We start from the raw sequence: 21,986 nt of genomic DNA on the forward strand, positions 1-21,986 counted from the left end.
ATCCCATGATTGTTGGGTGAGGCAACTTCCTTCCGGCTTCCCGCAACCAAAATCAACGGGGAAGCCAGCAGGAGGTTGCAAGTCCCAGGCCAGTTAGACAAGTAGTGACTGCAGCTAGGTGGCAAAGGGAGCTAGGAGGTACATGTGGGGGAGATGGGAGAGAGTAGGGAGGGTATACAAAGTGCAAAAGAGAGGGAGAATATTCGAGAGTGCAAGGAAAGATTGGGGGGGGTGTATGAGTTGCCGGCTTAGCAGAAGCGCAAAGGGGCTGGAGCAGATTGTGCAGGTGGGAGAGATTTACCCAGCAAGTTGCAACCTTCCCTATTGGCTTCCTCATTAGCTTTCTTGGGAAATCGACAGGGGAGGTTGCAAATGAGGATCATGTGATCATGGGGTACTTGGCAAACTGTGGTAAGGGTCAACTGGTTGCCAAACACTCGGATTATGATCACATGAGCACCAGGGTGTGGGGTGGATAGAACTCTGAGGACTAGTCATAACCACCTTTATTCAGCGCCACTATAATTTCAAACGATTGCTGAACCAATGGTCCTAGGCTGAGGACTACCGGTATTTTTTTTTTTTTTAATTTTACTCTCTCAATGATGAAGCACAAAAAGCAAATTTAATTAAATCCCATAATACAGAATGAGCATGCCCTATTATTAATAAACTGCCTTACAGATAAATATAGTCTACATTTACTGAATAGTTAGGCAAATAGTCTCCTTTGTCCAATTAGCAAATTGTAAAGCAACTTCAATTTTCAAGATCTTGTATGTTTGAATGTCCCCTCCCCGTTTGGCAAGTTCTGAAACAATATGTGAAATGAGAAGGCAGAAAGTGCCTACAGCTGTGGAAAGTTCAGGCATATCCATCTCTTACATACTTCATGAATAAGCTTTCAAATCTTCTGCACAGTGTTTGCATGTGGGCAAGATAGATGGGCATCCAGGAAACAGGAAGCACATTCTTGCTGCTGGGCCTTTTCTTTAATGACAGTTGATGGAAAAGACTCCTTCAAAGCTGCTTTGCAAAGTAACAAGGCACCTTCCCCTCCACCCCCCCCTCCCAAAAGCCAAACCGAACTAAACCAAGCCAAGCTGGCTAATGAAAGAGATCTGAGGGCAACAAAGAATTTCTGATAGCATCAAACACCATGAAAAAGTATGCATAAAATTAGGGCTTACAATAAATCATGATTGATGTGATTTTAATTTCCTATATTATATAAACTTTTGTGGATGGGCATATAATTATTTTTGGTTTAATGTACTCCATGAACCTGTCTAATAGAAGCTGATAAATGATGGTTAAGCAAAGCATTATATACTACAATTGATAAATGTGCAGGATATACAAAACTCACTTTCTCTTCAGTGGAGGACAGGGTTAGCTAATGACCAATTAGCACAACTAGTGGTTTGATACACACATCATGCTTAATTATGGCTTGTTGACTAAAGCAAGCTAGCATATTATGTTAAATCCAGCCACTTAATTTGTATTTGTGAAGTACTGAAGAGGGATGGCATTGCTGGTTAGCCACAAAACAGGCTAACCTTTTTAAAAAAACAAAACAAAACAAAATCAACACTAACACAACAACAAAACAAATGACATTTTTTTTAAAAAAAAAATGAAGTTACCCTAAAAATTCAAAGTAGCAAAAGGAGAAAAGAGAAAGAAGTAGAATCCTAACTCTTGCAAAAATCATTTGCTTTCGTCCTTGACTTTCACCTTGGTCCTGTCAGCAAAACACCTACACACCAAGAAATACAAAGGTCAGGATCATGATTTGTATCAGGTAACAATAATAAAAATACCCATGGAGTCAAAACGTGGGTGTTACAGGAAACATGGTCAACATGTCAGCAAAGTTAAATACAGGAAGCATGATGCAACTCCTGCGCCTGGGAGGAGGAGGAGGAGGGCGGGAGAATCTTTCTGTATTTGCAAACAAAGAGTTTAGGGAGAACGCCAAAGCTTCACCAAAAACACCCACCACCACCACCACCACCAAACCATTTGAAAAAATGTGGGTGCTATAAAATCAGCCTTATGGAAGGTGAAGAAAAGTCTCCAAACGTTTTGACCAAAAAAAAAAAAAAAACAACCCACCAAACAAATCCTGGACTATTTCAGTTAACAATTCTATTCTTAGACAAGATGTGGAGAGAAATAACATTCAGCTGGTTTACAAGCCATGCAATAAAAAAAAAAATAGCATGCTGTTGACTGTTTTAAAAACTTTGGTCGGACAGTAGAAAAGAGAACCATAACAGGAAAATAACCCAAAGAGAAGTAAAATCTCTTTACATTTTTCACATGGAAAAATGAAATCAGATCAGATGAGCGCCCCAAGAAAGACAGCCCAGTATTGTAAATTTATTCTGTAAGAGCCCTCTGAAGCAGATCAAAGCACTGAGGTGATTGAAATGAGAAAATTATTCTTTTAAGATTCCATACTGTGTAAGTCCTTGACGGTAAACACTAGCCTATGGATAGGTATTCAGAACCAGATAAGGAGGCTGATCAATCTCTATAGACCTTTAACCAGATCAGGAGGCTACTTTACTCAGTCCCTTAAGTGCTGGAGTAATATTTTCTTTTCTTTCAGCCTTCAATTAATAATCTTACAGCTATATTTTCTTCCAGAGGCAAGTGATTTTTTTTTTATTGAAAAAGTTTTTCAAATACAGATTTTTCCCCCTTTTTCCCCCCTCCTCCCCCCCCACCCCCCCTCCCCTTGACTTCCTCATAGTAAAACCCAAGTTCATAACAGATTATATCATACTTTACTATCCACATACTCAATCTCCATATACTGACCCTTTCATTTTAATAAGATTATCATACCCCCGTATACTATGCTATAATAAGCATTTCAAAATGACATTCTATTATAACATTATCTAATAACTCCTGATTTAAAGTAATAATATTATTATATCTCCCAATTTAACAATTTCTACTCGTAGTCTACCCTTTTACTACCCCTCAGACAATATAACATTTCAAAACATACTTCTATTCTAAGTATTCAAAAAGTCCTAATTTAACACTTATTCAGTTCCAGTAGCCATTTCGTTTCCCCCCTTCATTACAAATATTCACATCTAAACATTTCTTTAAAATAAACAATCCATAACCTAACCTTTCTCCACCCACTTTCCTACAGAATTACCATAATTATTCTTAATATCTTTATTCTTCTACCCAATCCCCTAGAAAAATATTCCCTTATGTAAATAAGATCCTAAAAAAAAAAAAAACACTTTAAACTTATAATCCATATAGCATCTTCTGGAATATCTTTCAACTGGATGATGAACTCCACCCATGTTAGGGTAACATCGCATCCTTATTCCAACAGTATTTTCGATATCTTCAGTTACCATCTGCCCCCATCAGCAACAAATATCTTCATATTGGAAAAGAAAAAACCCCGACAACCACCTGAGTGACTTTATAATTATATTCCATATAATGTTTATGGAGGTGTCTTTGATCCAGATAATTGGTTCCAACCATCATAATAGGGTAACAACCAGATCTTCTGCGTGCCCCAATCCAATAAGTCTCTTGCCATATAGCTCAGCATACACGTATTTATCCGGAACTCCAAAAAACAAACAAGATATTTCCAACCATTTGGTTTAAGGCCTTTTTCACACCCAATAATTCAGCACTGCAGAGATCTGCCACTCTCCTCAGGATAAAATAAGCCAATATTTTGCCCATTATCTTTTTATATATTCAGTCCTCTCATAAGTAACTGGCATTACACTGTTGTTTAATTTAAAAAAATTTTATGTTTGTGAGACCTACTTCTTCTTTTCTTAACTTCTTGTGGGTTGGATCTCCATCCTAAACTCCTTTCTGTAGATTGTGTATCAACTATTTGGTTTTGCTGAAGAGTAGCTTGATCCTGTTGGGTTTGCATCTGTGGCTGAGATCTTTCTGGTTCTGTAAATTGTATATCAGCTGATTGACTTACATGCTCGTTTGTGGCTTGACAAATCATTGCATTAGGGTCCGGAACCGCCTCTCTTATATTAGATAATCCAGCTGAGGCCTCTGAAAGAGGATCCAAAAGCGGCTCATCTATGGAGACCTCTTTAATTTGTTGTTTCTTCGTTATTTCCATCTCCTTCTGCTTTTCTTGGGTTTCTATCTCTTGTTGATTTTGCTTTTTAAGTACCTTATAATAGAATTCTTCCGCTTTTTCAAGAGTATTTAACTGATATCTTACTCCTTGATATCTCAATATTATACCCACTGGGACATCCCACCTGTATAAGATATTCTGTCTTCTTAACTCAGTCACCAAGGGCCCAAATTTCTTTCTATCTCTTAAGATCTTAGGCGGCAATTCCTTATATATCCAAATTTTTCTCCCATTCAGTTGTAAAGTAGAGTTAAAGGATTTTTGCAGAATATCATTTCTTATCTCTTTTTCTGTAAAGTAAATTACCACATCTCTAGGCAATTGCCTTTGCTTGGCAATCCAGGAATCCACTCTGTAAGCCTTATCAATTTTACTGATTACGTCCCCGTGATGAATCTTTAAGATCCCAGCCAAAACTTGAGCAGATGTTTTTCTTAAGTCATCACTATTATTTTCCTGTAAGCCTCTAATTCTGATCGCAAATTCTGTGATCCTGTATTGCAACATTACAGCCTCTCTTTCAATTCCTTGCTTTATATCTTCTAGATTATAAGTCTCGTGACCAGCTTCTTCTTTAGACTTTACTTCTAAGCTATTACCTCGAATATTTGCTAAGTCCTTTTCAATTCTTAATATTTTATTGTCCAAGTTATCAATTTTCTCCATTTTAGACTCTAGCAATTTAATATTTGTATCCAACTTTATCGCAATTTCTGAAAAACCATTAGTCACTGTTACAATCTTTTGTTGCAAATTATCATACTTTAGTTGTATCATTTCTTTAATTTCCTGCCTTAAATTTTCAAATTTCTGATTCACAGTTTCATAATATTTTGCCATTTCCTCCTGAATAAATTCTTTTAAATTACAACCATTCTGCAGAGTCTGTAGGCTCAGAGAGTGGGGGAGCACCCCCCCCTTTCTTGTCTGTCAGCTTTTATTAACGCCATCCTTCCAGCAGACTTTTCTCTTTTACCCCCCAAACAAGATCAAGTAATCACCAGGAAGAGAGGAACCTAAAATAACTATTGTTGTTTCAAATTGTAGCCAGCGCTGTATATTCCGCAACTTTGTATCTGTTATAAAAAGACTCTTCTTTCTTCTACTTCCCAAGCCTCCGCGGCCATTTTAAAACTTTTTTTTTTCCTTCTCTTCACTTTAAAATGCTTGTAAATTCATTAAGAATACTTGCGGTTTAGGGTCCCAAATCCAAATCCAAATCTCATATTTTTTTTTAGTAGATCCATCTGTTAAGTTGATTGATTAGTCCGGTTCCAGCGCCTGGCTATGCAAAAGTGCATAGTGCACCCGATGCCTGGAGCGGCGGCGAGGGAAAAAGGGGGAGCGCCAACCTGCTCGTCCCCAAGAGTTTAAAAAGACTCTGGGGACTTCGCAGAGGGCTCTACCCACCCCCACCCGCTCAGACTCACATTTCCATCAGGAAATGGAGTTTTTCGAGCCGCCTTTCAGATGTAAAGGCGGCTCTTTTACAGGCAACGGGGCGGCGGTCGCAGAGGACCGTCTGGCGGCACCGGAAACCAGACAGGAAGTCTCAGGCAAGTGATTTTTCAAGCAGTGTTTAAATGCAGCTCAAGATACAAAAGATGCAGTATACCTTAATTGAAGAACACGGGTAAATGTCTAGGTCAACTGTATGTTTGTACAATTGCAATGCAATAAATTGGAGAAAGAATAAAAGAGGATGAATTGACTATCAGATATAATTTCCTCATACCAACCTTCTAATTTTGATTGTGCATGGCAGACATTGTAACCAAAATGTTTCTGCTATACTTCAGATTCCTGTTGCTAAGAATGAATGGAATTAACCTAATAGATGTGCAACATCCAAGGATTAGGGCTGTGTGACATAACAGCCCCACTAAACGTCAAACCTCATGAAAAGCCATGTCCCCTGATATTACTTCATACATAGCACTTATTATTATAAGTAACTGAGTTTAAACACGCTTGGAATAAACACGTCTATCATCTGACAAAAAATTAAAATTAAAAATAATATAAAAATAATACATAAATACATTAAAAGAAACAAAAAAAATTAAAGGGCAGTTTCAATGGGCAGTCTGTCTTTTTCTGCTGTCAGTTTTCTATGATTCTATCCTGTCTTGAATTATAATATAATTTGGATACTGAGTGGCCATAAAATTTCCCAGTCCCTGAGTTCCCAGATTCATAAAATATGCTTACCCAGTCTGTATTAAACCATTTATTGAAATTGCACTAGAGAATAATTAATGATTGGATCATAACTATATTTCTGCATGTTGTCCACGCATGTTGCAACTGGTTCCATGCAAATAGGCAAAGTAGATCACCTTCATATATGTTAGCCCTAAAACTATACAGTGACAATTATGATTCAGCTACCATGAGTTTGTAATAGTGTATAAAGTTTCAAAAGAAGTTTTTGGTTGTGTTTTGCAGACCACATACATAAAGTTTATGTTTATTATTTTTTAAGGGATGCTAACCTCACATATCAGTTGGCTGAATATCTTCAAGTTATACAACTGCAGAAATCTTTTAATTAGGTATGTTCTTTTATTGTCCTATTATTTTTTTCTTCCCCAATAACAAATTTTTGAGTCAAACTATTTCTTTCTACTGTAGTCTTGTAAAGGCTGGTCAAAGACCATAATAAAGATATTTGACACCTTTACCAAAAGTTGAGTACATAAAATCTTGCTAATCCAAGGGGAATCAGCAAGGCAAGTTACAATGCAAAACTTTGCCATAGTTTCAGAGTTCTTCAATCTCTGATTAAATGGGAAATAAGAAAAATAACACTTAGATCCTCTGCCCTGAAAGTATGTGAAAAAGTAACCACCAGGACTCAAGACTGACTCAAATGCATCAAAAAGCCAAAATCAAACAAACAAAAAGTGTTCCACAAAAACATTATAAGGTTGGCTGAATAAACATGATTCACAAGGACAGAGACATCACTCAAATTATATTCTCTGATCTCTATCTTTCATTAGCATTGAAGGAAACTGAGCTATCATAAAAGCACTATGATGTTTCAGCATTATGATATGGAAAAGGTAGGTAGAAAAGGCAAAGCTATTATTAGCCAACTTCGCATGTAGATGCCTGGAAATCAAACTATTTCTTTGTAAAGCCTGTGGTTGAAGCTTCAGAATTCAGTATTTGTATGTTGGTAGTTCTCTTGGTATGGAATAATTCACAAATGCATGCAGACTGTAGCTGGAGAAGACAAGACGACACAACATCTTATTAACTGGAATAAGCCATTTCCTCTTCGAATTTTTCATAAAATCTCTTGCATTTTGAACTGAAGTTGTTATCTTGTTGCTTGAAAGTTTAAACCACTCCTTCCGGTTTGCCTTAGTGGAATTGTATTTTGTTCTGTTCAGTTATAGTCTTTTTCCTTGCGCAATATTCTAATAGGTACAGAATTTCCCAATGCAAAATTACTTCCGATTTATTTATTATTAACTTAGTATTGTTGTTTTAGAACCTGATCTCTGGTCTTCTTTCTGACAAAGTGCACAATTATATTTTATTTATTTATTAAGAAAATTTATCTGGCCCAACTCACAGTGACATATTTCTTGGTACATTTCTTAATTTTGCACACTTTGTATTAATTCTATACTGTTTGTCCACTTCTGCATCTGTTATCTTTTTCATCCCATTCCAGAAACCTGGTTAACATTCATCTTTAATATATTCATCTCTTTAATATATTCATCAACTTTCTCTTAAACACAATTCTTTAACTCTTAACTCCAGTAGTGCCACATTGTTTAAATTTATTTATTTGTTTGTTTGTTTGTTTATTTATTTATTAAATTTATATACCGCCCTACTCCCGAAGGACTCAGGGCGGTGAACAGCCAAGAGATAAAATACACATAATACAAACGTTAAAAAACCATTTAAAAATACATTAAACACTTTGGCCCACAAACAAATTTAAAACACTCCAATTTATAAAACAAATTTAAAACAATTTAAAAGGGAGTTTAGGCCAGACCAGCCTGCTGGAATAAGAATGTTTTGAGGGCACAGCGGAAAGTGCGCAAATCCGGGATCCTCCGTATCTCCAGGGGGAGCTTGTTCCAGATGGCAGGAAAAATATTTTTCCATATCATAATAATTATTTCTGTCTTGTTTTCCAAAAATATCTTCACTCATCTGTATTCCAAATTCTTCAATTATTTAATTCTATGATTTCACATTTATAAATATTTCTACCATTGTCCCTTCAAGTGTTTTGACTAATGCAGTCACTAATTTAATTGCTGATGCTGCAACATCCTTCTCCATGTTCTTCAAACATCCTTTGTAAAATCTCTGGTGTGATTCCTTTTATTTGTTGTCCCTCTGTAAATAATCCTCTCCTACATTCAGTAATTTTTTTTTTTTTACTTTTCTAGTGGTAGCCATTTATTTTCTAATTTGTAATAGCAATAGCAAATACCATTTGGACTTATATATTGCCTCATACTACTTTACAGCACTCTCTGGGTGGTTCACAATGTCAGCATTATTTGTATAATAATCAACAATCTGGGTCCTCAATTTACCAACTTCAGAAAGTTGAAAGGCTGAGTCAACTTTGAGCCCTGTCAGGATCGAACTGCCGGATGTGGGCAGCATTAGCCTGCAATACTTAACCACCAGGGCTCTGAAAAATAGAAGCAAAAAATACCCATCTTGCAACCTCCAGATGTTTAGGCTTCAATAGCAAGTCATTGCTTAGGTTGTACAGCAAACATCTGGGGATCAAAGAATCAGATTGCCTACCCTTGAAATGTAGCATATCAGCAACAGACACCGTCCAGATGATTTGATACTGCAACTCTTTTAATTCCAGACAGCAAGTCTGATTGGAACTTCTGAAAATTGCAGCCAAGTTCCAGAAGAGAATGGCTAGTTGGGGAAGATTGCAAGATGCAGGATGTTTCCTTAAAAAAAGTTTTAAAAGTCCATATGGTGTTGAGTTTTCATGCAAAATAGACAAAAATCTGTTTAAATAGTTTATTAGAAGATCTGACTGACAAGTCATGTTCAGCAACAGGAGCAGCTACAGCTCACATTTCTACCACATTGTTCAGACGTGCTTCAACTCCTCTCCCACCCCACTTATTTCCATTCAGCTATTTCTTCTAGCACTTGAACAACTTATTTACTCTCAAGTAAATCTTAATTTGACCTTACTTACTTTCATGGCTGTATCAGGATTTTGTTTGCCCTCGGGGGTGGGAATGCCCAGGTTGTCGCTGCCGACTGGGTGGGTGGGGGCGGGGTAGGCCAGGGAAGCACAGGCCAGTCCCTCGCCATCTCTGGAACAGCCCCATGGGACAAATCCGGGCCTTTCATGGGCTGGATCCGGGCTGTTTGTTTGACACCCCTGATGTAAGTGGTATAAAATTGCAATCAAGTTGCATATTTCTGTTTATGCTTACTCAAAAGTCACTCATATTGCAGTTTTGACCCTCCCTCTTTTCCATAATATAGTGGGATTTATTTATTTATTTTTATTTTTGAGTAAACTTGCATTGGATTGCAGTTTTAAGGCTTAAAGCATATCCATAATTTGTCACCAAAATAACACTGCTAAATTGAACTCATTTTCTACATGAATCACCTTCTGTGAGTCATATTTATTGTAAAGACAAGTGTATCTTGGTACAATTCTTCATGTACAATTGCAGCCATCCGAAGTGCCTTCCTAAACAAATATATTTTTATTGATAAAGTTGTATTTTTTTTAAAAAAATACAACTTTATCAATAAAAATATATTTGTTTAGGAAGGCACTTCGGATGTTTGTCTGAAGTACTGTACTGTATGCCAAATGTTCTTTTCTTATATACCCACTTTTTATAATAAATTGAAGAGCCAATAAAAAGAAGTATACAAAAAGAATCTATTTTCTTTTTATTCAAATTACATTTGGTTAATTTTTATTTATTTTATTTTATTCCTTTTTTTTACTTTTTATTTAGTTTTAAAAGTTTTCCTATTGATTTCATTGGGAGAAGCGCTAATCTTATGCTGACAATAACTACCATCAACATTAACCTTGCAGATGTTCTGTAGCCTGGCCAACTTTCAGATAGATTTGTTATGATGTTGGAGAAGAATACATTACATCTCACTCAAAAACTCCATAGACCTGCACCAGTAAGGCTGAACCTTCTGGCACCTAAATGTGTGGACATCAGTTCCCAGAATTCCTTGTCCAGCCATTCTAAATATGCCAAGGTTGAGAAACACTGCACTAGTTGTCTTTTGGAAAGTTCTAATCTTCTTACCCGGCATATCTTCCCTTAGCCTCGCTCTAGGAAAACAGAAAGAAAGATCCTTAGGATGTTCCTGTCCAAAGTTCAGAACTAAAGAACTTATAAAACTCTGTGCCAGTTCTGACACACAAAGACGGAGCTATATAGCCATGGAGTTTTGGAAATGGAAATTCTATTTTGAACTAACTAGACCCAGGGCTGAGTTGGGCCAAATTATCCCCCACAGGAATTCCAAGACACTACTTTACTGTTCTGGGGTACATCAATGTAACATAAGCTTGAAACCCCTATTCATGTTTCTTTCTGTCCCATCTTATACAAAACCCAAGTATTAAACTCAAGAAAGGATAATTTTGAGTTTCGTTTTTCATGCTTGCCTCAGTTTCTCGACTGGATGATCTATAAGATCCTTCCTATAGGTTTTAGTGAGTCTTTCATACTTTCATTAAGGTCATCTCTGAAATCTTTTATACTGATTTAAACAAATCACGAACTATCAAAAGAAATCTATTGTGGAAAAGAATGTATAGGAAACACCAAGGAAGGAAAGAATTACCAAGCACTTGTCCAGGTTAATATAACAAGCCTAGCTTAAGCCAGTTACCGACAACCTGCTTAAATAAGATCTTGAGCTTCCGAATAGATTCCGAGTTCATTGTAGAGAGGAGACTTGGTGAGAGTTCATGTGTACTCTCTTTTGGGATGTTGTTAGGTAAGCATTTTTCTTCCTTCTTTTTGTGGTAGCAGTAGTAATAGTAGTAGTGCACTTTTGTGGCGTATAAACAAAAGCATTATTGATTTGCCTAATCTTTGCCTATGTCTTGGATCTAGCCAATATATAAGGAAATTGTCTAGGCTCTGAACTTACTTCTTTATGATCTTGAAGTTAAATGCTAAATATACTCATTAACATTGGCTGAACTAGCCAGATGCTTTACACCAGAGTTGCCAACACCAGAGTTGGCTTTCCAAAGCAGTGGTGGGGGGAGAGGGCCCAGTAGGTGGGCTGCAGCCCGGAGGATGGGGACCCCTGCTTTACACAACACCCGAACAGAGGATTTTTGCCTACTACAATTTTGTACAGAGCAGATTAATTTTGTCAGCTGGAATTACTGTTTTGTTGTGTTAGGTAGTTATCAAACAACGTTCTCATTCCCTTATGGCTAAAGCATAACTAAGTCTCTGAAAAAGAAACTTGATGTATATAAAAATAACAACACTGAAATAGATACCCACAGGAGAGCAGAAGCTCTCTAGCTCAACGATATATTGATAAATTTTATTATTGCATTCATTACATAGAAGATTTTACAAAATCATTTATTCAGGAACAGTTCCCTTCACATGGAATTATGCTTCTGTGGGAGAAAGAAGAACAAACATTTCCAGATTGAGTATTGAAATAAGAAAACCATTGTTACTTTTTTTTTTTTGCCTAGGTAGAACTGGCTTGGTTGGTTTTGTTACACTAGAAAAGGATAAGGGCTCAATTTGTAAACAGCACAATAGCTACAGACATTTTGAGCAGAAAAATAAAAATGGGAAAAACCAAAGACCCAGAATGGCAACAGTAGTAAACTTTAGTTGGTTCATTCTTGGCATTCATAAAGCATACAAAGGGATTGTGTTAAATATGCAACAGATGTGACCAACAAATATGGCATGAAAATGATTTATTGAATTGAACTGATTATGTTGTCTGAGTAATCCTAAATAAAACGACAGGCTGACCTAGAGTAGAAATTCATTGACTTAAGATGATCCAATGGCTTCAGGAAATGCCATTGTTTGAAAAGAATAGATTAGGGCAACCCTTTACCTGGAGTGACATAGCAACTCTCCTCCTATCAAAAACAAACAACTTTGCTAAGCTAAAGGTCAGAGTTGTTTGTATGTGAATGAGCTACTATGTGTGCCCTTCCTACTGGAGTTGTGTATTGTAATAATCATTTGTGAACAACAGGAAAGAAACAAAGGGAATAAAAAGAAACTGGGGGAAACAACAAGCAATGGAGGAAGGAAGCACGATGGGGCTATTTTCAGCTTTTATTGCGTACAGCCTGCACTCCTATAGATGGATATAGCCGCAGAAGTGAATATGCTGCTACATATTTTTCCCCTCCTTAGTGGAAGGTTGCAGCAAAGAACGCATACAATTAGCCTTAAGAATTAAATATAGGTTATGTGCAAAAAGAAATGGCTTTTTAAATAGCAGCAAGACATCATGAGTCAGGCAGCACAGCTAGGTAGTCATTTATGGGCTAAAAGAAAAGAAAAAAATAATTGACATCTTTAATGTATCCCTGAAGCTCATCTGGAGACAATCCTTTCTTCCGTCTGATGATATTGATAACATTCACTTCAGCATCAGACACAGATACAGTACATAGAGGTGGGTGCTGTCACTTAGGTGACGGAGGCCAGATGTCTAATCTGAGCAAAAATCCAAGCAAAAGCATTCACAGTGCATGCCCGTCCTCTGCTCCCTCACAGTCAGCAAAAGGAAGGGAAGCCCCTTCCTGGATTATTGGTTCCATTCTTCAACTGCTCTTACTTGGAGGCATCCAAAATCTGCCTTCCTATAATGTTGATTATTGTTGGATTCCCTCTGAGATAATAGATAACTTGTTTCAGATAGTGGAATATCTTCTGATGTTTGGTACCCAGTACTGGATACCAATGGGCATTGTGGTGTCAGTAATGTAGGATATAGTGGAACTATTCCTTTCCATGATTTGAAACTTATACAGGTAGTCCTCAATATACTACAGTTCATTTAGTGATTGTTCAAAGTTACGACGACACTGAAAAAAGGGACTTACGACTGTTTTTCACAGTTACCACCTTTGCAGCATTCCCATGATCATGTGATCAAAATTCAGATGATTGGCAACTGGTTTATATTTATGACTATTGTTGAGTCCCAGGGTCATGTGATCCCCTTTTGCGACCTTCTGACAAAGTGAATGGGGAAACCAGGTTCACTTAACAACTGGGTTACTAACTTACCAACTGCAGTGATTCACTTAACAACCGAGGCAAGAAAGGTTGTAAAATGCGGCAAAACTCAGTTAACAAATGTCTTATTTATCAACAGAAATTTTGGGCTCAATTGTGGTCGTAAGTTGAGGACTACCTGTACTTCTATTGATGCAGCATAACATCCCATCTTTTTTTTACAATCACATGATACTGCTGATTTAAGATACCATTTTTTTTCACAAGCACTTTCACCAAGCTGTATCTGTTTTGAAGTACAGGTAGTCCTTGATTTATGAACGCAACTGAGCCCTAAATTTCCATTGGTTTTTTTAAAATATTATTTTATATTATATAATTTTCTTTTGTTATATATAAAATTTCCATATCTACAATGGCAGTGTACTGAGTATAATATCTTTTAAATTCAAATAATAAATCTTATACACACAATAGCTATAACTATTATTCTCAAAATCTATTCACCATATTGTTCACATATCCTTATTAAGCATTTTCTGTTATTTAATTAAACGCTCTGTTTGGTTTTATCTATAATTAGTCCATAATATCAAACATTATAAACATCATACAACCATCACCTTTGTAGCCATTATCGTCCAAATCTATTAATCATAATGTTTACATTATCCTCCTTATTCAATGTTCATTATTTAATTACACATTTACTTCATTTTTATTTACATATCCTCCTTAATTCTAAATTTCTAACTTCTGTTTCTATTTTCTAACCATTGGTAAAATAATTCCCAAGTTAAAAAGTATTGTTTCCTCCTTATCCTTAATTTTCAATGTTAATCTATACATTTCAGCACATTCTAGTATTTTCTTTACTACATTTTCCTCTAAAGGTATATTTTCATTTTTCCAGTTTTGTGCATACACAATTCTCGCTGCTGTTACCACATGTAAAATTAAATATGTATTTATTATATTTCTCCAGTAGAATACCCAACAAGAATATCTCTAGTTTTAGATCTATTTGTTGTTTTATCATTTCTTCTAGACACATTTTTATTTTTAACCAATATTTTTTTGCCATAGGACGAGTCCACCACATATGATAGTAAGAACCTGGTATTTGTTTACATTTCCAACATCTGGGAGATAAGTTTTGGAACATCTTTGCCATTCTTGTTGGTAACAGTTGCCACCTATAAAACATTTTTTAGAAATTTTCTTTGTAGACTGTTGCCCAAATTTCCATTGTTAAGGAAGGCATTTGTTAAGTGAGTTTTGCCCCATTTTTATGACCTTTTTTGCCAGAGTTGTTAAGTGAATTACTGCAATTATTAAGTGAATCATTACTTAAATCTGATTAATGACTTTGCTTGTTGGAAACTGGCTGGGAAAGAGACAAATGGTGATCATACGACTCTGGGACAGTGCAGGCATTATAAATGCAAGCCAGTTGCGAAGCGCCTGAATTTTGATAATGTAACCATAGGGATGCTGCAAGGGTTGTTAAGTGAGAAAAATGGGGTTTTTTTTCTTTTTTCAGTGCTGTTGTAACTTGGAACGGTCACTAAACAAATGGTTGTCCTGAAGGTGTTTTTATTTTCCCAAGACTGCTTCGAAGTAGCTGCTTCTTGGATGAGAAGCGAAACATCTTCAAAGAAAAACCAGAAAATCCAGTTGCCTCTTGAAAAAAAAAAAGCACCTTTGGGCCAACCATGACCTGAGAATCTCCATAGACATTGAATGAATTGTTGTAAGTCAAGGACTACCCGTATTTGATTTTTATTTTCTAAATGAAGAATTTATGGATTCAGGATCAGTTGTAACCACAATGCATAAAATAAGGGATAAAATCAGGGGTGCTATTCAGCAGGTTCTGACAGATTCTGGAGAACTGGTAGCGGAAATTTTGAGTAGTTCGGAGAACCAGCAAATACCACCTCTGGCTGGCCTCAGAGTGGGGAGGGAATGGGGATTTTGCAGTACCCTTCCCCTGGAGTAGGGTGGGAATGGAGATTTTGGAGTATCCTTCCCCTGCCATGCCCACCAAGCCATGCCCACCAAGCCACACCCACAGAACCGGTAGTAAAAAAATTTGAATTCCATCACTGGATAAAATGTCCTACATATCTGCAGCAAAGAGATACATAAGATTTAATAGCATCACACATCAATGGTGGTTCGCAAAATATCGTGAACAAGAGGCATCAGAACCACCATGAGTTTCTCTTATATAAATGATCAATGCAAGTGTTGTTGTCAGAAGAATAAAGACAAGCTTTGTGGCAGAAGTTTTTTTTTTTTCTTCCTTTATTCATGAATCATCCCATCATATAGTGCTAGGAGACTTGGCTATGGGACTCCTACTGAAGAATGATTTGGACTATATGAATAATTGTGAGTCTATGAAAAGCTGCAGGCCCACACAGAAAGAAACACAGCATGTGACCCTTCATAGCTTTGGTAGGCAAGTAGCTAATAATGAAAATCCGTTGTTTCCAGCTGACTTTGCATTCATTGTTGAAGTGGTTACCCTTTTGTTTCCTTATGCGCTACAATTATGCTTGCAACAAAGATGTGTTTATATGTAAGAATTGAGTATTCAGGAAATCCTTGAGAAATTTTAAGCATAAATGTTTCAGCATGGGTGTATGAGAGTGACTGTTTTAAAATTAATGCATCGTGGCCGATTTTAAATATTCTAGAAAATAAACCAAAACTTGATGGTTGTAAACATTGTTTCATGTGTCAGAGCAATAACTGGTCTTGAAAGGAACCATAATAGGGTTGAATTTTTTGTTTTTGATGTCTCAGAATTTCCAAATATTTGTAGCAATGCCTTGCTAACTTTTTATATTTAAAGAAGACTAAAAGGTTTTTTACTAAAATCATTTTATAATTATGGAAAGTTTGTGTAGAGGTATTCTAAATTAATTTAATATCTGATTAAAGAAAATATTGTATTTATTTCTATCTTTTTTCAGCATCTCCATCTATTGGTTTTACCTGATCATGACCAGTAAAATAACTATCAATTTCCACTGGACATTTTAAAAATAACTATTTATGGAATATTTATATGGTTTCATATTCCAAAGCAGTGTTTCCCAACCTTGGAAACTTTTAAACTGTATGAATTCCAACTCTCAGAATTTCCCAGGCAGCACGTTTAACTCCAGGCATCTTAATGTTGCCAAGGCTCTAAAGTACGATAATATGTGTATGTAACTGTCTGATTGTCTGAAGGTGAGAGAAAAAGATTCCACTGTAGCAATAGTAATTCCAAAATGTTTTTATCTGATGCACTGAGGGTTGAGAAAGAAATCTGATTTTGGAGGAAATGTCCTATGTCAAACTCCCTTTTCCTTCCCACCATTGTATCTTTCAAAATAAGACAGAGGAGAAAAAACATATTACTAGAAAGATCTATGAATCTGCTGCATACCTCACCACCCTTCAGCTGGACTGACTTAATTCCCTGCTATTATTTCCAGTGGGATGGAAATAAACCATGCAAACCTTTTTCTCTCTCCTCATTTACTCCCTGCACTGTGAACTGAAAGCAAGCTTGCGGGGCCTTCCAATCTACACAGAAGCAGCCTGACTACCTATATCATTTCCATATTTCAATGAACATATTCATTGGGGTACTTCACAAAGTAATTTACAGGTACCATGGCATATGTATTGCCTTTCCTTTTTGCTTAGGAAACTTTAACATATGAAAAAGAAAAGAAAGGAAAAATAATTATTGAATATTAAAGAAAACAATAGTAACAGATATAGGAGATACTTTATCTTAATTTGTAAACATATTATTAAAAACTTCACCGCATGAAATAATACTGATGCATTGAAATTTCATGCCATGTGTTGCAGATTAGCAACCAAATTTTGGATGTCTCTCAGCAAATATTTCCAAACTCTATTATGTAACTTGATTTATCCGTCTCTATGTTTTTTGGGCACCAAGAGAGCCTTTCCATTGATTACTTGTTGCACGATGAGGCAGGATACAAGAAAGGATCTGGGAGATAAAAGCTATTGGAAGACATAATTTTGCATTGCCACAACTGACTGTACATAATGAAGGACAAGCGATTCATTGCTCTTAGGGCTTAGATTTCTGGCTGCTGAACCTACTTTGTCATGGGTACACTTAAGTACCAGCTCACTTTGCATCCCATATCAGGGTAAGATCTTCATTTATGGATGGCACATCCTTGCCAGGAGGCGGGGACGGTATATAGTTAATTTTAGTGCCTTCTCCATATTTTTCACATCAACAAACCACTGAAACTAAAGTATTTTTGCTGCAAGATTACATTTTCAAAACATACCATATATTGCATTTTAATACCATCATGGGGAATGCAAGACGATTGTACCCTGGAACTTCCTCCATTGCCTGATGCATACATAACCCCAGGTAAAGCACCATGAACCTTGGGTTACCAGATATCTGAACAGTCAAAGAAAAAGAGGAAATCTAGGTGGATGGGTGTTTAACTTTCTTGGCAACTGTGACAAAAATTACAGTGAAAAACTGCAAACCAGAAGTACTTAGATCTACATGTATATGAAATTCTTTTTTCCAGTATCAGAAAGACTGGTTTTTCTATGGCAGGATTAGGCTAGAGCCAGTTAGGAGGCAAAAGTCATCAATCTGTAACTGATTAAGCTCTTATCAATTTTAGGCACCAGTGCAAGCTGGCTGGAGGGTACTATTTAATTAATTAAAGGCACAGAGCTGAGCTTGTTAACTTGTGGTTAACACTTATTAGGGAAGCACTGTGCCCCTAAGAAAAGCTGCTCAGGAAGAGACTAAAAAAACGGAGACAATATTTGATTGTAAGGTTACGCCTGCTGTACTGAGGAATAAAGGAGGACATGGCCTCCTTTTGCCCAGCATCTGGTAACCCTATGTGTACCAGAATACAGTACATGATCAGAGTTGGTTCAAATATGGGAAAAACAGGGAACAATCTGGAGGTTATGCAGATCTCTCTGTGCAGCTCTAAAGTGATATAGGGTATCGAGCAACTATTCAAAGTTACCATGTGTCATTGGATCCCAGTTTGAAGGAGGAGGAGGAGGAGGAGGAGGAGGAGGAGGAGGAGGAGGAGGAGGAGGAGGAAGAGGCCCAATGGGACCATCCAATGGGAATGGCACCTCCTCTGGAATGTTTGGAGAGGCCAGGGCTGAAGATGAAGCTGTCCTAGGTGCCTCAGGCATTGGGGAGATGGTCAACCGTATAGAGAGCTGCCTGCCCTCACAGATATAGGGGAGGATCGGCTGCAGACAGGCAGTGATGAGAGGCAGCAGATCCCCTATAATGAGGAACAGCTGCCTCCCCCACTGATCCAAGGGCATGGGGAGTACAGCGGAGGCAAGCTCAAAGGAGGTCTGCAAGGCTGCTCGAGAGAAGGCCACCTACCCCTTCTCACAAGGAACAGCTGGCTTGACTTAAGCAGAGGCTGGGGGAGGTTGTCTTTGTCAGGAACAATTGTTTGCTTTGGCATGGACTTTCCCGGCCTTGGGAAAAACTTAGCCATGACTCGTGTTTCTGCCTGTGCCTTGCCTTATGCCTTTGCCTCATGGACTTGCCTTGCCCTGTGAACCTTGCCCTGTGAGCTTACATTCTCTCTTTGGACTTCCTCTCTGCCTTTGCAAATTGGTTTTGTTTCTTGCTGGCTTTTGTTTTGTGGGTGTGAATGGCCTTGAGGGAAGTTTGGGGTGGAGCCTTACCGGCTGTTGTAAAATTTAACAGAGCAATAAAGGACTCTACAGAAACCTGCTTCTGCGTAGGTGACCTGGGTCATAACACCATGGTACTGAAAAAAGTGACTTACAACAGGTCCTCATGCTTAGAATCAGAGTATCTCCACAATCACATGATCAAAATTTGGGCGTTAGGCAAAAGGCATGTATTTGCAATTTTGCAGTGTCCCAGGATCATGTGATCGCCATTTGCAGTTGGCTTCTGACAAACAAAGTCAACGGGGGAAGCCAAATTTAACAACTGCATGATTTACTTAATAACTAGAGTGATTCACTTAACAGCCATGGCAAAAAAAACCCATAAAATTGGGTGCAACTCACTTAACAACCAACTCGCTTAGCAACGGAAATTCTGCAACTCACATAATTCCAGTTGTGGTCATAACTACCACCTACCGCATCTTACTTTGTGAGCTTTCATTGTCAGGAATAAATATCGTCTTTCAGAAAAAGTATGCCAGGAAATGCCTAAGTGTATGAGTATTGTAGCAAATGGTAATCAATAGCATTTAAAAAAAATTAACATATTATTAGATCTAGCATATTTAACACAAAAACTTTCATTATAATAAAGGATAAAGCCTATCCTTTGCCATAACACACAGTTCATGTAACCCTTGATCTGTAAACATGAATCTATAAACTAGCAACTTATATCATGTTTTTATTGTTTGATTATGGCTTAGCATGCATTAATAATATTAAAGGAATCAAAAAATATTAATCTAGAAACACTTAAAAAACTTTTTACATCTAAAAAATAAATTATTTGTTGACTTTATCATGAATATTATTTGAGTATAAATATTGGATGTATTTATACAATAAAGGTTTATTGAAAAAGTTTATCACCCATCTTTTTAAATTAGTGCACTTTGTCTTTATTTGCAAATACTTGCCAGGAATTATTTGTCTTTATTTGCAAATGCTTGCCAGGAAGTACACACATGGTTCTAATATGATTGGTTCTGTTTTTTAAATGATTTAAAATCCAACAGCAACCAGGGACAATCTGCTCAACAGCAGCAAATATTTCCTTCCCTTCAATGTTAAGTTATTTTAAAGGCAACTGTACAATTCTCACCTGCCCACATATGGTATCTTCTCTAGAAATTCCCTGTCCACTCACCGCCTACTCTATTGCTGGCTTTTACTGAGCATGATTTAAATGCTATAGTTAGCACTAAATTTTGGGTGGGTGGAAGATATGAGTGCTGTTTTAAAAACCTTCCTTCCTTCCTTTGCCGATGATAAAATATCCAACATCCCAATAATGTTTAGTGCAAGGAATCCCTTTTTATGCACGATTTCTATAGGGTTTCATACACAAAAAGGGCCATGCAGATAGCGATCTCTGTGTCTTTCCTAACATCAGAAGAGTTTTTTTTCTGCAGTCGCTAAGTACAGGGAAGGGTCACTGCCTGAACAGATGGCAAGTCCAAGCATGCAACTTCAGATCTGGAGGCTGCGAAATGGAGCATACAATTCCCAGCATGCAACGCTTCAAAGGAATGGCGAGACGCGGAGAATCCGTTCTAGACTACATACCCCACGATGCTTCTCGGAAGGCCGGCTAGTTTTCCTATTATCTTTCTGGCCTAGCGCCTTTATGGGATCTGTAGTCCTGGTGCCTTAACCCCATCTTGCTCGCCCGCGTCTCCGAGCTCGGCGCAGGCGCACTGCTGTTAGGGAGGCCGTTCCTGTAGCTTAGCGATGTCATAAAGTTTCTTTTTTTGAGGAGGGAAGGGGAGGAAAGCCGAAGCGCTGTGAGGGAAAAGAGGGCGGAACGGCGCCGAGGACGGAGCGAAGCAGTGGCGGCTCTGCTTGCCCCGGAGGCTTCGCGGGAGCCAGGACCAGCTGGGCCGAACCGGCTCTTCCCGCCCATTTGCTGAGCCCCGCAGAGGATCGCGCCGCTCCGGTGGAGGCGGAGGGCTTTGCCGGGGGGAGAAACGGGCGAAGGTACGCCTGGGTGGGGGAGCGAAGGAAGCGGGGGAAGAACCGAAGCGGGGCTGGAGAGGGATGCGGAAAGAGCCGATGTTGGGGGGGAAGGCTCGGGAAGCCGCTTTAACTCTCGGGGGGTCCGGAGGCTCCACCATAGGGGCGAGCTGCTCTTTCTCCCCCCCCCCCTCCGTGCCATCCTCCTCGCCCCTTTCTTAGGAGTTCAGTTCCATGGACGCTTTGCCTCATCATGGATGGAGAAAGGTCGGTTTTAGAGAGAAGTTAAGATTGCGGGTGGGGTGGGGTGTGCTGGGGACCCTTAACAGCCGGGATGGAGCCTCCATGTTCAGAGGCAGCATGCCGCTGCTGAACGCCCCGGTGCTGAGCAGAAATAGAAGGAGGGGGCTTTGTCGTCTTCATTTTTATTTTATTATTATTTTTGGGAAGCCTTTGGCTGGCCCCTGAAGGAAAGAAAGTGCCTGGGCTTTTGGAGGTCCTCCATCGAGCCAGCAGCCCCTTTTGGTCCCAAAGGTGCTTTTATTTTTATTTTTTTCCTTTTTTCCAAGAGGCAACTGGACTTTCTGGTTTTCCTCTGAAGACGTTTCGCTTCTCATCCAAGAAGCTTCTTCAGCTCTGGTGCCTTAAGAATCTGAGAATTTCCATGGACGGCCCCTTTCTTCTGCATCCATTGAGCAAGGGGCTGGACTAGAAGACCTCCAAGGTCCCTTCCAGCTCTATTCTATTCTGAGGAGGAGCAGGAGCAGCAGCTGAGAAGCCCCAAAGTTGGGGAAGCAGGGTGCATTGGGAGTTCAGGTGCAGGGTACGGTGGACCGCATAAG

The 21,986-nt window shown here is 38.2% G+C and overlaps 1 protein-coding gene and 1 long non-coding RNA gene across 7 annotated transcripts in view; one reads left to right on the forward strand and one right to left on the reverse strand.

Moving 5' to 3' along the window:
- The window catches only part of LOC132709395 (uncharacterized), a 27,875-nt gene extending 6,983 nt beyond the window's left edge, over window positions 1-20,892 (reverse strand). The window contains exon 1 of the long non-coding RNA XR_015728671.1: window positions 20,758-20,892. This is a non-coding gene — a long non-coding RNA (uncharacterized LOC132709395). The remainder of the gene's footprint in view (window positions 1-20,757) is intronic.
- Window positions 20,621-21,986, forward strand: part of PLEKHA1 (pleckstrin homology domain containing A1) — a 41,589-nt gene continuing 40,223 nt past the window's right edge. For 3 of the 6 annotated variants that reach the window (XM_034436381.3, XM_034436382.3, XM_034436379.3), the window contains exon 1: window positions 20,621-21,168. The gene's annotated coding sequence lies outside the window, so the exon portion shown is untranslated. Of the gene's footprint in view, window positions 21,412-21,986 lie in introns of all 6 variants that reach the window. The other 3 variants (XM_087872978.1, XM_034436380.3, XM_034436383.2) reach the window with 2 other exon arrangements.

This window comes from Pantherophis guttatus, chromosome 6 (assembly GCF_059756535.1).
Source record: "Pantherophis guttatus breed Tessera chromosome 6, ASM5975653v1, whole genome shotgun sequence".
Taxonomy (NCBI): Eukaryota; Metazoa; Chordata; class Lepidosauria; order Squamata; family Colubridae; genus Pantherophis; species Pantherophis guttatus.